Source organism: Mangifera indica, chromosome 9 (assembly GCF_011075055.1).
Source record: "Mangifera indica cultivar Alphonso chromosome 9, CATAS_Mindica_2.1, whole genome shotgun sequence".
In the NCBI taxonomy this organism is placed as follows: domain Eukaryota; kingdom Viridiplantae; phylum Streptophyta; class Magnoliopsida; order Sapindales; family Anacardiaceae; genus Mangifera; species Mangifera indica.
The window spans coordinates 15,686,144-15,700,335 of record NC_058145.1 but is presented as its reverse complement, the minus strand read 5'-3'; the positions used below and the strand labels follow the sequence as shown (position 1 = coordinate 15,700,335).

Here is a 14,192-nt window from a genome sequence, read left to right as displayed (position 1 = left end):
AAAAGAAAAGATTATGTCTGGTTGTATCTCTACAAGTCATGTCAGTTCAAATGATCAGCTAGCGGATATACTTACTAAATCTCTTCGAGGGCCTCGAATTAATTTCATTTGCAACAAGCTTGATGCATATGATTTATATGCTCTAGCTTGAGGGGGAGTGTTGAATTAGTCCATTTAATTTTGTTATATTAGAAAGGTTATCAGAACATATATTATTGATTTGATTCTATTATATTAGAAAGGATATCAGTACATGTTAGGATATAATATATTTTTAGGGATTTGATTTGATTTGATTTGATTTGATTCATTTCCCGTTATATCTTCTCTGTAAACTATATATATTGTAATGTTCTGTACTCTGAAATAATAAGAAAATGATATTCTCAATTCATAGTAACATTTCGTGATTTTATATTCACCGTATATTTAAGTGTCAACTTTTTGAATTTTGAATTTGGGATTTTATTATGTTGTTTTAGATTCCATGCGCTGAGAATAACTTAAATTTAGCAGTAATTAGCACTTCACCTTTTGTTTCTGACGCTAAATTTTTTAAATGAGTAATTTTTGAACAATCAATTATGTTAGATTTAGCTCATCACAACAGCAGAAACGTTTGTAATTTTAATCTCCTTTACCATTACTGAAAGTTTGTTTGCCCTTCATATGGTTTAACCTCTAACTTTCACTGCCCCAAACCCATATCACTTTTCTCCACCATTCCAAACTACCCTGACAGTATGTCCATGCGCTGACAAAATCGTAGAGATAATCAGGGTAACCTAGCTTTGATACAACTTGTTGGTGGTATACACAGTAACTCTGATTCTAATCTATATGTTAGGGATCTAATACCTTGAGCTAATCTAGGAGTTTGATTAAACATGCAGTATACTCCAAATGTACCATAAGAATCTTGTGAAATGGACTTAATGGAAAAATCTATGTAATATAAAATGTTAATTAGGACAAGACCATTAGTGAATATGATATATTTTACGTGATTCACCATGATTGGCACATCTACAGAGGAACTAATGTTACTAGATAGATCAATTTCTCTTGATAATCTAAAATTACAATGAAATAGGAATTCAACCTTTGTTGATTAACTTTTCACATCTCTTACACCTCATCTTTCACTTCACAATGACTATCATGGTTAGAGTTTATTTCTCTTTTTACATTGAGCTTACGAACTAGAATATGTGTAAACTTAATGTTATGTGCATATATAATAAGTACCAATTTTGGTATCAATGATAATGTATCACCATTTGTTTGAGTGATTTTGAATCAATGATAAAATAATGAGCAATCACATTGTGACACATTATTATTGGTACTCTTTATAAGTACACATAACATTACTCTTTATGTTTATTATAAGGTTAGGATGTACAAGACTTCCCTAAGTAGGTTATGACTTCTTATGGGGAGAAATCTGCTCAAAATATGATTGATTTGACTGTGTTAACTATGGGTATTTGCTCTCAGAAATTTGTACTATTTAACATTCACTAACATGAAGTGTTATATTGACTCATTGATACCTAAGTGAATTCTTGAGTATAGAATCCTAATAAAAAACTATCAAGCTTAATCTTTCTTTGGGATTGATACTAAAACATAGATCTAGAAAAGAACCTATGAGAGGGGTTGAAAGGCTATGATATCTACTTTTATACCTAAAATATAGTTTTTTTTAACCGTAATTGCAAGTCATAGAATTGCCTTTAAATGTAGATTTACAACTCATGAAAATAGCCAAAGTTAATGAATGAATTTGTGTTTTCAACCGAAATAATTTTTACCCCCAGTTAATTTTAATCAAATAAAATTATGGATATTTTGGAAAATTTTAATATAAAACTCACAAATTGTCATGAGAAGAGTGGAATAGTAAGAGTCCCAATTATTGTATAATTGAAAGGGTCATTTGATATTAGATATAACTATTGCGAATCAAATGTCGTATCAATGGAATAGAAAAGTTAGGATCCTAAAGTTTTTATGGCATTTCTCTTTATAGAATATTGTTATATATATATATAATTAATTAATTCTTATTTCAAATATTTTAAAAATAATTGAACTAGTTTCACTTTTAAAATAATCTAGTTACATTATTCTGTTATCATTAAATTACTTATTTTTATCTTTTTATACTCTTTTATGTTAGAGCCAAAGTTTCAACTTTTGAATCATGCCAAAAAAAATGACCATGTACTCGATATTTGCTAATAGCTTAATATCATAAATTTATCAGTTTTATGTTTTTCTGTTCAGAATGTGATTCATGACATTCCTTTACTCTTATCAAATTATCAGGGTGATGGAAATCCATCGGTGTGTGGAAATAACGGCTTACAATATGAGTCTACAATCTATTTAAAGGATCAAACATCTGAAATGAATTTTCAAGTGCCAAAGCTTGGGATGGTGTTTTCATCAGAGGAGGAAGGATATAAGTTTTACTCAAATTATGCTACAAAAAAGGGTTTCTGTGTAAGAAAAGGAAAGACACAACGGTTGCCAAATGGAACCATACGAAAACGTGTTCTTTATTGTTCAAGAGAAGGATTTCGATTAGAGGATAAGCTTGGTAAGGCAAGAAAGTATCGGAGGAAAGAAACAAGAACAGGTTGTAAAGCAATGATCCAATTTACACATAACAGTGGAAAATGGATGATAACCCGCATTGTTTTGGAACACAATCATGACACAAATGTTCGAAATCACGGGCATATAACATTACCATCCACTAGTGTGTCTGAGGAAAATATCGAGATTGATACTACAAAGCAAGCTATGATGGTGGAAGAGATAGGTTTTGAGAATTCTCCAGAGTCATTCCCTTTTGTTAATCTTAGTAATTATTACTTGAGCAATGAGAATACAAACATCCTCCCACCTGAGGATAGCCAGAGCTTAGTTAATTTCCTTGATCATTTACAATTGGATGACCCTTCATTCTTTTACACTGTGCAGCTTGATCTCCAAAGTCGGATAAAAAATTTCTTTTGGAGGGATAGCAGGTCAAAGATAGACTATGAGTACTTTGGAGATACACTGATTTTGGACACAACATTCCGAATAGAAAAATATGGCATAATTTGTGCTTTTTTGGTGGGAGTTAATCATCATAAGCAATATATCCTCTTTGGTTGTGCTTTTTTGCTTGATGATAGCACAGAATCATTCAATTGGTTGTTTAAGACATTTGTAAAAGCAATGGCCCAGTGTCAACCGAGAGTGATTTTCACTAATGAGCATCAATCAATTTCTAATGCAGTAGAGCTAGAGCTACATGAGACACAACATTTTCTTGCTATGTGGTATATTAGCCAAAATGCCAGAAGACACCTTTCTGAAGCTTTTAAGCTACCTCATTTTGAGGATGAATTCAATAAATGCATTTCAGGTTGTACTTCAGAGAAAGAATTTTATTTTAAGTGGCAAGCATTGTTTGAGACTTACAAACTTGAAGAAAACTCATGGCTCAATGCTCTATATAATATGCGCAAAAAATGGTCACATGTTTTCAATTCTGCTGGAATAAGATTTCTTCAAGAATGTGAGAACATAACTAATGTTTTCCATAACTTGACAAGCGAGACCATTACTCCATCAGAGTTTGCTTGGCAATATATGAGAGCAGCAGAGAACTTGCGTAAAAAAGAGCTATATGAAGATTTTTGTTGTAATGGAAGAAAACAACCAATGATTTTAGAAAACAGTGAATTGGAGAAACAAGCAGCTGATACATATACTGTCACCATCTTCAAATTGTTCCAAAAGGAGTTACATAGGTGTCAGTCATTGGCTGTAGAAGAAATTGCAAATAATGGGGAACTTTTTAAGTTCAAGATAATGGATGAAGGTCACAGGTGCAACTTTGTGGAATTTAATTGTTTGAAATTAGAAGTTACATGCAGTTGTAAAAAGTATGAATTAACTGGCATCTTGTGCTCCCATGCCTTAAAGGTTTTTGATGTAAGAAATATTAATCGCCTACCTTCTCACTATATACGAAAGAGGTGGACGAAATTTGCCAAAGATGGGATGGTGACAGATGATCATAAGCAAGAGATTGTTGATCAGAGTAAAGGGCAATCGAGTTCATTTACTTGTAGAGTTATGCACAAAGCTTTGAATGTCATTACCAAAAGTGTAGCAGTCAAGAAAAATCAAAAGATAGTTGAGAACCATTTGGACATGGCACTCAAAGAGGTGGAAAATGTTTTGAAAGCTAAAATTACAGGACATCTTGATGGAAGAGATGCTGAAATTCATGGTAGAAATGGTAGTTTAAATGGCATTGCTTGTATGCAAGCACAGAGGAAGGTGCCAAATCGTTCATGTAATAGCCAAATGACCTTGGCTAAAGGAAAATCATTTGTTGATGCCGACCATTGGCCACTCAAAAAAGCGAGCAGAGGTAAGAAGTATTGTCACTTTAATTTCGCGTAACAATTTATTTCTCAATTGTTTGTTTGTTGCCAATATGCTTAATATTATGAATGTATAATTAGGTGGATATGATCAACCATCTTTGACTCGTTTTGGCCGTCGAAACCATGTTGGAGAAAATTCCCTACTAGTGCCTCGAAAGTGTAGGCAGGTAATATCTAGCATGCATGTATTTTATGTGATCAATAGTTTGAGGTTGAGGCATTGTGTTTAGTATCAAAATTCTTTCTGACATTCTTTTTTTTTTTTTAAGGAAACAAATAGGTCATGATTGAATGTCCATTTCCGTCAACTAGTTTGGTATTTCTGTAATTTTGACTCTCACTGGTGGATGGTGTTTGTTGTTTTCAATAGGAAACCCTGTTTTTGCGTTGGTGGAAAGCACTGACAAATAGACAAACTTTGTCACATATAGGGATGGCAATGGGGAGGGGAGGGGAGGGGAGGGGCGGGGAGGGGATATCAATCCCCGTCCCCGTCCCCGTCCCCGTCCCCGTCCTCGTAGGGGATATCAATCTCTGTCCCCGCCCCGTCCCCGTTACTGAGATAATAAAGAATCTCCATCCCCTCCTCGTCTCCGCGGGGAAAAATCCCTTTCCCATACCCGTAAATATAAATTTTAATTCCTTTATGCATTTCAATAAATAAAATAAATCATATTCTCCCAAAATATCACTTGCTACAAGAGCTACAAAATATTTATTGTTATTTTAGTTCAAATATAAAGTTTTCATAAAATCTAACAATATGCAATAATCAATCTCTTCATTAGTAGCTCTTCATGTATGTGATTTAGGATAATTTTATAATAACATTAAATTTAACACTTTTCATTCACTTCAGTTGATTTTATCAAGTTTATAATTTTTTTTTTTGTAAAACCTGGTGGATTGACTGACTAAGTTTTGAAGTTGAAATAGAATTAATTTGGTGCATTTGCATTTTATGATAATGAGATTCTGAGGTTTTTTTAATATATTAGATTAATAGTTCAGAAATTAGTAAAAGTTGTAATTGATAATTCAAAAATTAGTAAAATTAAAGTTATAATTTTAATAAATCATAATGTAAAAATTTCTAGAACTTAATAGTTTAGAAATTATTATATAAATATATTAGATTTAAGAGGTGGGGAGGGGATGGGGTGGGGCGGGACGGGGACATATGTATCCCTCTCCCCGACCCGTCCCCGATTACGGAGATTTTTTTCGTCCTCATCCCCATCCCCGCCCCTTTTTCTGTTTTTATCGGAGAATCCCCTCCCTGTTAGGGTCGGGGAGGATCGGAGCCCCTAAAGTCAGTCTAAATTGCCATCCCTAGTCACACAGAAGGCCATGGTAAGATATTTTATAAATATGTTGAGGCTGTTTGCGCTGTTTCATTCAGTTTGCATCCTATTATAGTGGCAGGGTGATAATCAAAACAGTTTCCTCTCTTGAAATGATACAAACTACGTACCCTTATTAAAATAAAATCATACTCCATTTAGGATTTGGTTTACATCCTAAAACAAAAGCTATTCCTAATTTCTTGACACTTGCAAAACCAAAGTATGCGGATTGACAACAGTAATGCAAGCCTCAATAAATTACTTCCATTGATATTTTGAGTAGTGTAGAGAAAATAAGGTCCTAGAAGATCAATTGGTCTATTAAAAGTAAGAGTATACTAAGTAATTTAGTTTATCTTCTTGATAAAGCTTTTTAGTTTTTAAATATGAGTTGTGTGCCAATATCAGACATATCCTAGCTTTTTTTCTGCCATTTAACTGTCACTGTTCGAGGCTTTTGGTTTTGGTTTTTTATTTTTTTACTATAAAGATAGGAATTTTGTCGAAATACTGAACTCAATTTTGCGTATTTAACGGGTATTTAAATGTGTCAGAACTCATCTGCATTACTCTCGTGGGAAAATTGTGAGTAAAAGAGATAAAGCAAGTGGCAGCAAGGGATTAGAGCAAGCAGGACAGTCAGCAATTATTTTATTGCAAAGAACACAGGCAGCTGGAGTACCAGTAGGCAGTATGGAGCAAAATCAGAAGGTAAGTAGGGAGAGTACAGGCCTCTCGAAGCCTAAAGTGAACAGTGTGCTTGTACGTTTTGCAGGTTGTTCTGGGTTGGTTTTTTGCAATCCCTTGGCTGGAAAACGGAAGCCATAACTTTGTAAACTCTATTGAATCACAATCAATACAACAGTTATCTTACACTTAATCTATTTATATTTGTGTTCTGTTACATTCAACCGTAAAATTGCTGTTGTGGAGAGTTTTGGGCATGGAGCAGATTGTAGGGAAGTCTGCAGGAGAGGAGTTGTGTTTCTCTAAGTTTATCAAAGTGATATGTCAAAATATAATTAAATGACATGACATATTATTTGAGTAAATATTTAAAATTGGATGTCCATAACATTAATTTGATATGTAACAAAAACATCAGTGGCCTAATCAAAATAAAACACATTACTTAATAGATGCCTAAATAAATTAAATTATTAAACTTGTTTGAGCCAATAAATAGCCGCCACCTGTCTTAAATTTTCTGAAGTCTCTCGAGGTTCCTCTGTATTTTGCTATATTCTCTTCTTATTGTCAACGATAATGTCGGATGTATTTTCATTGAAAGAGTTAGACGACTTGGAGATTAATGAAAATGGGGATTATGATTATTATTTTGATTTTAATGATTTTGCTGCAAGCCGGATTTGTGTTCCTCAAGACCCTCTAGAATTGTTGCAAGAGGTAATGATGTTAATGAATGACACCAAGCCGGAGTAGAGAAGGTGCAGTCGCAGTGGGATTACAATGTCTCCGCAGTGGACCAGACCGCTTCGGTTGTGTAAGTCTTGTGGAGTGAGGGACAATTCGGGGATGCTGGGTTGAAATTCTCTTATGTTTTTGTTACAATGACTAACCTATTATTTATTTCTATTTAAAATATTTATATTATTATTTTGGATCGATTAGTATAATTTTCAGTTTAAGGATTTTGTTTTTGCTGTTTAGTAGTCTTTTAACAAATAAGAAATATAAGCATATATTCTTTTACCATGTCTTTTCCAGCTACTTTCTGTGTTTGGTTAGAATTTTATGTGTTTGAGCTTGTTGGAATTAGCAAGGCATGTTTTTAGAGATCGCCAACGGGATAAATAGAATAATAAAAGAGATAGATAATATTATCGGAAAAATTAACAATATAATTAGAAAAGAATTTGAATCAAATTCAAATCGAGTTATAAAATTAAAACCCTAGTTCGAATTCAATTTGAATCAAATCAAATATTAATTCGAGTTTGGTTCAATTGGAATCCAAACCGAAATTATGTGTTTCTAAAACAATCATAATTTTGGGATTCTGAAGAGAAAACAGATGGTTTTGTCAACAACACAGAGTCCATATCCTCATTACTATTACTGAAGAAGGTTCTGTTGCTACCAGAAAGACAAAAAAATTGTACAGGTGAGCTAACTTTCACATTAGAACTAAAGCTATCTAAAAAGTTATAGTAAAGGAGAAACTCATGGCAAAGAGATTATCTCAACCTCTTAACCTGAACTAGTCATAAAAGTGAAATCTAGAAAACTAGCATTGTAGCCTAGTTTAATTTCATGCCAACATCCTCTGTGCTAAGACACCTAAAGATCAGAGGAAACATATAATTTTAACTCAGTAGAACCAACATATATCAAGAGCTGGTGATTTGCAGATTTATAGACTCATACATGTGCAAGAATTAAATGTAAAAGATAATGACTCTAACCTTCTCTCAGCTCAAGAAAGAATAAAACCTGAAAAGAATCAGGCATTTCTTTCAAAATTTTTGAGATGTCAGCCACTGCTTATCATTTGCACTAGCTACAAACAATACGACAGTGTTTCCTTTTGTCGCCTTTGCGAGACTGTGCGAACCCGTCAGAGCATACCGTGTCTCGAGCACATACTTGTAATACTGCAGACAACATGATAAGAAGATAAATTGTTATTTATCTGGTGTAAATTTATAATATTTTATAGGCCAAATTAAAATTCCTGCCCAAGGTTTGTTGGGTTTTTAATTGGTACTAATTAAATATTAAAAACCAAACATTCATCCGTAAATTGATAAAATTAATAAACTTAATTAAATTCTAAAGGTAAAATCATTATTTAATTAAAATATATTAAAAATAATAAAACGTTATTTATTTCCTCTTTAACTTAGAAAATTTATAATTTTTTTTAGATTAAATTTTGAAATATTACCTTCTCCCTTTAGGATTTTTTTTCTCCCTTTTTCAGCTCTGTCTTTAGCCAGCTTTTGTCTCTCTCCCCTTTTGTAGTCCTATCTCTAAATAAAGACATCATTTTCGTCTAGGGATGGTGTCAAAAATGGTGATAGAGAGAGAAATTGACTGAATATGACACTAAAAGAGGAAGAGAGAAAGAAAAAAACTCTATAAGAGAACATGTAATAGTTCTAAGTTTAATTTTGAAGAATGATTATTAATTTTTTAAATTTAAAAAAATAAATAATATTAATTGATTTGATTAATTTTAATTATCTATACATATAAATTTTTAATATTTAATAAGTACCAAATTTGTGAGTACAAGAAGCCCCCGGCTGGGAATGAGTCCTTCGGCCAGATTTTATAACAGGTTCTGTCAGATCAAGCCTAGAGACCTTGTCTCACGGTCTGGGTCACAACCCAATAAACCTGCAGTTCTAATATGACCGTGCCAAAATTATGGGAGTCGGACCGGTCTGCCTCTACTGACATTTCTAGATAAAGCCCATTAAACATGAATTGGGTTTCGAATGAGTTGAACTTGGGTTGGTTTTTGTTCGTTTGATAATTAAAATTAGAGAAAGAGAAAAAGAAGCTGACAAATCAGGTTTTGAGCGTGACTCTTTAGTCAAAAGTTAAAAATAATAAGAAAGACATGACCTGACCGCCCAAACACTGTTGAGGTGGGGACTGTCTGTCTTCAGCTTCAACCAAACTTGGAGGCTTATAAGCCATAGTAGTAGAAGAAAGTGTGTGTGTGGGTGTTTTTTTTTGGGGGGGTGGGTGGGTGAAGGATGATTTCTTTTCCTACGCTGATGATTTGTTATTTAATAACCAGAATGTTGACGAGTTATGGTCCGATTTACATCCTCCTGACAATGATTTGTCAGATCAGCAGAATCTTGAGGGATCATTGTCGTCGTACAGCACTTCGTCGGGAAATTATGGTGGTGGCTCAGACATGTATAGCTTGAGTGAGTGTTGGTCAGTCAGTTCAGAAGCTCAAAGCCAAAGTTCCGTACAAGGTTTACTACCGGGGATTGCTTGTTATGGTCAAAAAATAGCCAGGGATGAAACTAATCAGAAGTGAGATCTACCGCCCGGCAAGGAGGTAATATTTCGTGATTTTATATTTACTGTATAGTCAAGTGTCAACTTTTGAATTCTGAATTTGGGATTTTATTATGTTGTTTTAGATTCCATGGTGAAACTTGAATTTAGCTGTAATTAGCACTTCACCTTATGTCTCTGGTGCTTTATATTTTAAATGAGTAACTTTTGAACAATCAGTTTTGTTAGATTTAGCTCATGACTAAAGCAGAACGCTTTTACTTCTAATTTCCTTTTCCATAACTGAAAATTTGTTAAATTTGTTTGCTCATCATATGGTTTAACCTCGAACTTTCACTGCCTAAACCCATATCACTTTCTTCCACCATTCCAAACTACCCTGACAATATGTCCATGCGCTTACAAAATCCTAGAGATAACCTGGGTAACCTAGCTTTGATACAACTTGTTGGTGATATACACAGTAACTCTGATTCTAATATATATGTTAGGGATCTAATAACCCTGAGCTAATCCGGCTTTTAATCAAACATTCACTACACTCCTAGACTCCTAGTGTACCATAAGAATCTTGAGAAATGGACTTAATGGTGAAATCTTTGTAGACAAAAAAGTTTATTTAGAACGAAACCATTAATGAACATGATATAGTTTACGTGATTCACCATAATCAGTATATCTATGAGGAACTAATGTTACTAGATAGATCAATTACTCTGGACAACATAAAATTTCAATGAAATTGGAATTCAACCTTTATTGATTAACTTTTCACATCTCCTACATTTTATCTCTCACTTCACAGTGACACTATCATGGTTAGAGTTTATCTCTTTATGTGACTTGTGCTTACAAATTGGAATATGTCTAAACTTATACTTTTTTATGTTTGAATAATGTTATGTGTACATATAAAACTTATACTCTTTTATTCTCTATTTTCATGTATATATTTTGTGCTTAAATTAAATATTTAATGGTAAAATATTTCACTTTTAAAATAGTCGAGTTACATTACTTTGTGATCATTAAATTTCTCATTTATTTGGTTGTCTAGGAATTTTGTAAAAGTAATGGGCAAGTGTCAACCAAGAACAATTTTCACTGATGAGCATCAATCAGTTTCTGATGCAGTAGAGCTGGAACTAAATGAGGCACACCATCTTCCTGGTATGTGGTATATTTGCCCAAATGTTACAAGACACATTTCTAAAGCTTTTAAGATACCTCATTTAGAAGATGAATTCAATAAATGCATCTGACATTGTACTTTAGATGTAGAATTTTTTTAAGTTGCAAGCGTTATTTGAAAATTACAAACTTCAAAAAAAGTCATAACTCAATGCGTTGTATAATACGTGAACAAATGGTCAACCCTTTTCAGTAAGGGTATCTATTTTGTTGAAATATGATTGTTTTAAGGATGTGAAAATATAACTAATGTTTTTCATAACTTGATGAGCAGAAATGTTACTCTATCAAAGTTTGTTTGGCAATATTTGAGAGCAATATAGCAATTGCGTAGAGAAAAGCTATATGAAGATTTTTATTGTAATGAAAGTAAACAACCAATTATGTAAAGAAAAAAACAGTGAATTGGAGAAACAAGTAGTGGATGCATATACTAGCAAAATCTTCAATTGTTCCAAGAAGAGTTATGTAGGTTCAATCACTAGCCATAGAAGAAATCATATTGGTTGTTTTTTAAAATCATTTTCCCTTTGCCTTTATTACAACGAAAATCTTCATATAAATCTTTTCTATGCAATTGATCTGCTGCTCTCAGATTTGCCAAACAAATATTGATAGGGTAACATTCTAGTTTGTCAAGTTATGGAAAACATTAGTTATCTTTTCACATCCGTGGAGCGATCCTATTTCAACATAATAGATACCCTTAGTGAAAACAGTTGACCATTTTTTTTGCATCTTATATAAAACATTGAGCCATGAGTTTTCTCAAAGTTTGTGAGTCTCAAACAACGCTTGCCACCTAAAAAAATTCCTCTAAAGTACAGTGTGAAATGCATTTATTGAATTCATCATCAAAAGAAGTAGTTTGAAGGCTTTAGAAATATGTTTTCTAGGCATTGTTGATGTACCACATACCAAGATGATGTTGTGTCAAAGTTACAATGACAAGACATCTTGATAGACATTGTCGTTCAAATGGCATTGATGGTATGTAAGCATAGAGGAAGGTGCCAAATCATCCATGTTCTAGTCAAGAACAGAAGGTTATTTTAGATTTTACATTAAAGAGAAGAGAATCATGTGAGCCTGGCTGAAAGAAAATCATGTGATGATGCTGATATCTGCTGTTGGCCACTCAAAGAAGCGATAAAAGGTAAGAAGTATTGTCACTTTGATTTTACTTAACAATTTATTTCTCGATTGTTTGTTTGTTTCCAATATACTTAATATCATGAATGTATAATTAGATGGAAACGATCAAGCATCGTGGAGTAGTTCTGGAAGTCAACATTATGTTGGAGAAACTTCCCTAAAATGGCCTTGAATGCCTACAGAGAATGTGCAGGTTATGTCTAGTATGCATAATATTCTATGTGCTCACTAGTTTGGGGTTGAGGCACTGTGTTTAGTATCAAAATTCTTTCTGTGACATTCTTATAAGGAAATAAACAAGTTCTGGAATGTCCCTTTCCATTCATTAGTTTGGTATTTCTGTAATTCTGACTCTCGCTAATGGATGGTGTTGTTTTCCAAAGCAAAAGATGCCTTTGGCTATGCAGAAAGCACTGAGAAAATTGCCAAACAGAAGGCCAAGGTAAGATATTTTATATATGTTGAGGGTATTTGCAGTGTTTCATCTAGTTTGTATCTCATTATGGTGGTAGGCGATAATCAAAACATTTTCCTCTCTTGAAATGATACAAACTATGTACCCTTGTTAAACTAAATCTTTCTCCATTTAGGGTTTGGTTTACATTTTAATAAAAACTATCCCTAATTATTTGATAAAGTTTTTTAGATTTTAGATGTATGTTGTGTGCCAATAACAGACATACCCCGGCTTTTTTTTTTTCACTCTTTCCATTTAAAACAAAGTACAATGTTGGATGCCACCTGTCAGAGACTTTTGGTTTTGGTTTTATATTTTTTTTTCCTATAAAGTTAGAAATTTTGTTGAAATACTGATAGTGTACCCAGTTATGAGTACCCAATTGGGTATCCAGGTAATGTCTTATAATAAAATTAGTTAATTTTGAATTAAAGATACCCTATGAGTCAATTACATGATAACACATAATTTGAAAAACTAATTTGGTAACTTAAAAGTGAGTGCACCTAGCATTGCTCTTACTAGTACAATATAACAAAAACATCAGTGGGACTGTAGCCTTATCAAATAAAACACATTACTTAAGAGCTACCTAAATAAATTAAATTATAAACTTGTTTAAGTTAATAAATAGCCGCTACTGGTCTTCTGTAAATATTCTGAATTCTCTCAACATTCCTCTGTATTTTGCAATATTCTCTTCTTATTGTTAACGATAATGTTGGATATATATTTCGTTCAAAGAATTAGACGACTAAGAGATTAATTAAAATGAAAATTATGATTATTATTCTGATTTTAATGATTTTGCTGCAAGCTGGATTTGTCTTCCTCAAGACTCTAGGCATTGAAAGATTGTAATGGCGGTGGACAGTTTATCGCCGACAAGAAGCAGAGGAGGTGCAGTCACTGTGGGAGTACAAAGACGCCGCAGTGGAGGATTGGACCGTTGGGGCCGAAAACTCTCTGTAATTTTTGTGGAGTGAGGTACCAGTCTGGCAAGCTGGTTTGAAATTTTCCTATGTTTTTGTTACACTGACTATATTATTATTTTGGATCATTTGGTATATTTTTCAATTCCTGTGTAAGGATTTTGTTTTTGTTGTTTAACAGTCTTTAACAAATAAGAAAAATAAGCATATATTCTCTTACCATGTATTTTCCAGCTGGTTGCCGTGTTTGGTTGGAATTTTACGTGTTTGAGCTCAATTTTCTTGAAAAGCTGTAATTGGATTTCAAACTTTGATCAAAATTTGCAGATTACATTAAAATCATTCCATGATTGGTTTAGTTTGTTATAGTAAGTTTTGGTGTTGTATAGTGAATAATATATAGTAAGGTTGGATTTGAATTGAACCAAATCAAGCTCAAACATAAGCTGACTCAAGTTCACTTTGATTCGTAAATGGTCTTCCCCTGTTTGTTAGAATTTTATGTGTTTGAGCCGAATTTTCTTGAAAAGCTGTTGTAGGTATCAACCTTTGATCAAAATTTGCAGACTAAATTAAGATCATTCTGTGGTTGGTTTAGTTTGTTCCAGTAAGTTACAGTGTTGTACAGGGAATAATATGTGATAAG

At 33.0% G+C, this 14,192-nt stretch overlaps 1 long non-coding RNA gene across 1 annotated transcript; it reads left to right on the top strand.

The window, feature by feature from the left end:
• The first annotated feature begins 9,538 nt into the window (after positions 1-9,538).
• On the top strand, positions 9,539-13,842 carry LOC123225462. Its single transcript, XR_006504126.1, has 4 exons — positions 9,539-9,851; positions 10,869-12,158; positions 12,253-12,599; positions 13,432-13,842. It is a non-coding gene; the product is annotated as an uncharacterized LOC123225462 (long non-coding RNA).
• The last annotated feature ends 350 nt before the right edge of the window (positions 13,843-14,192 follow it).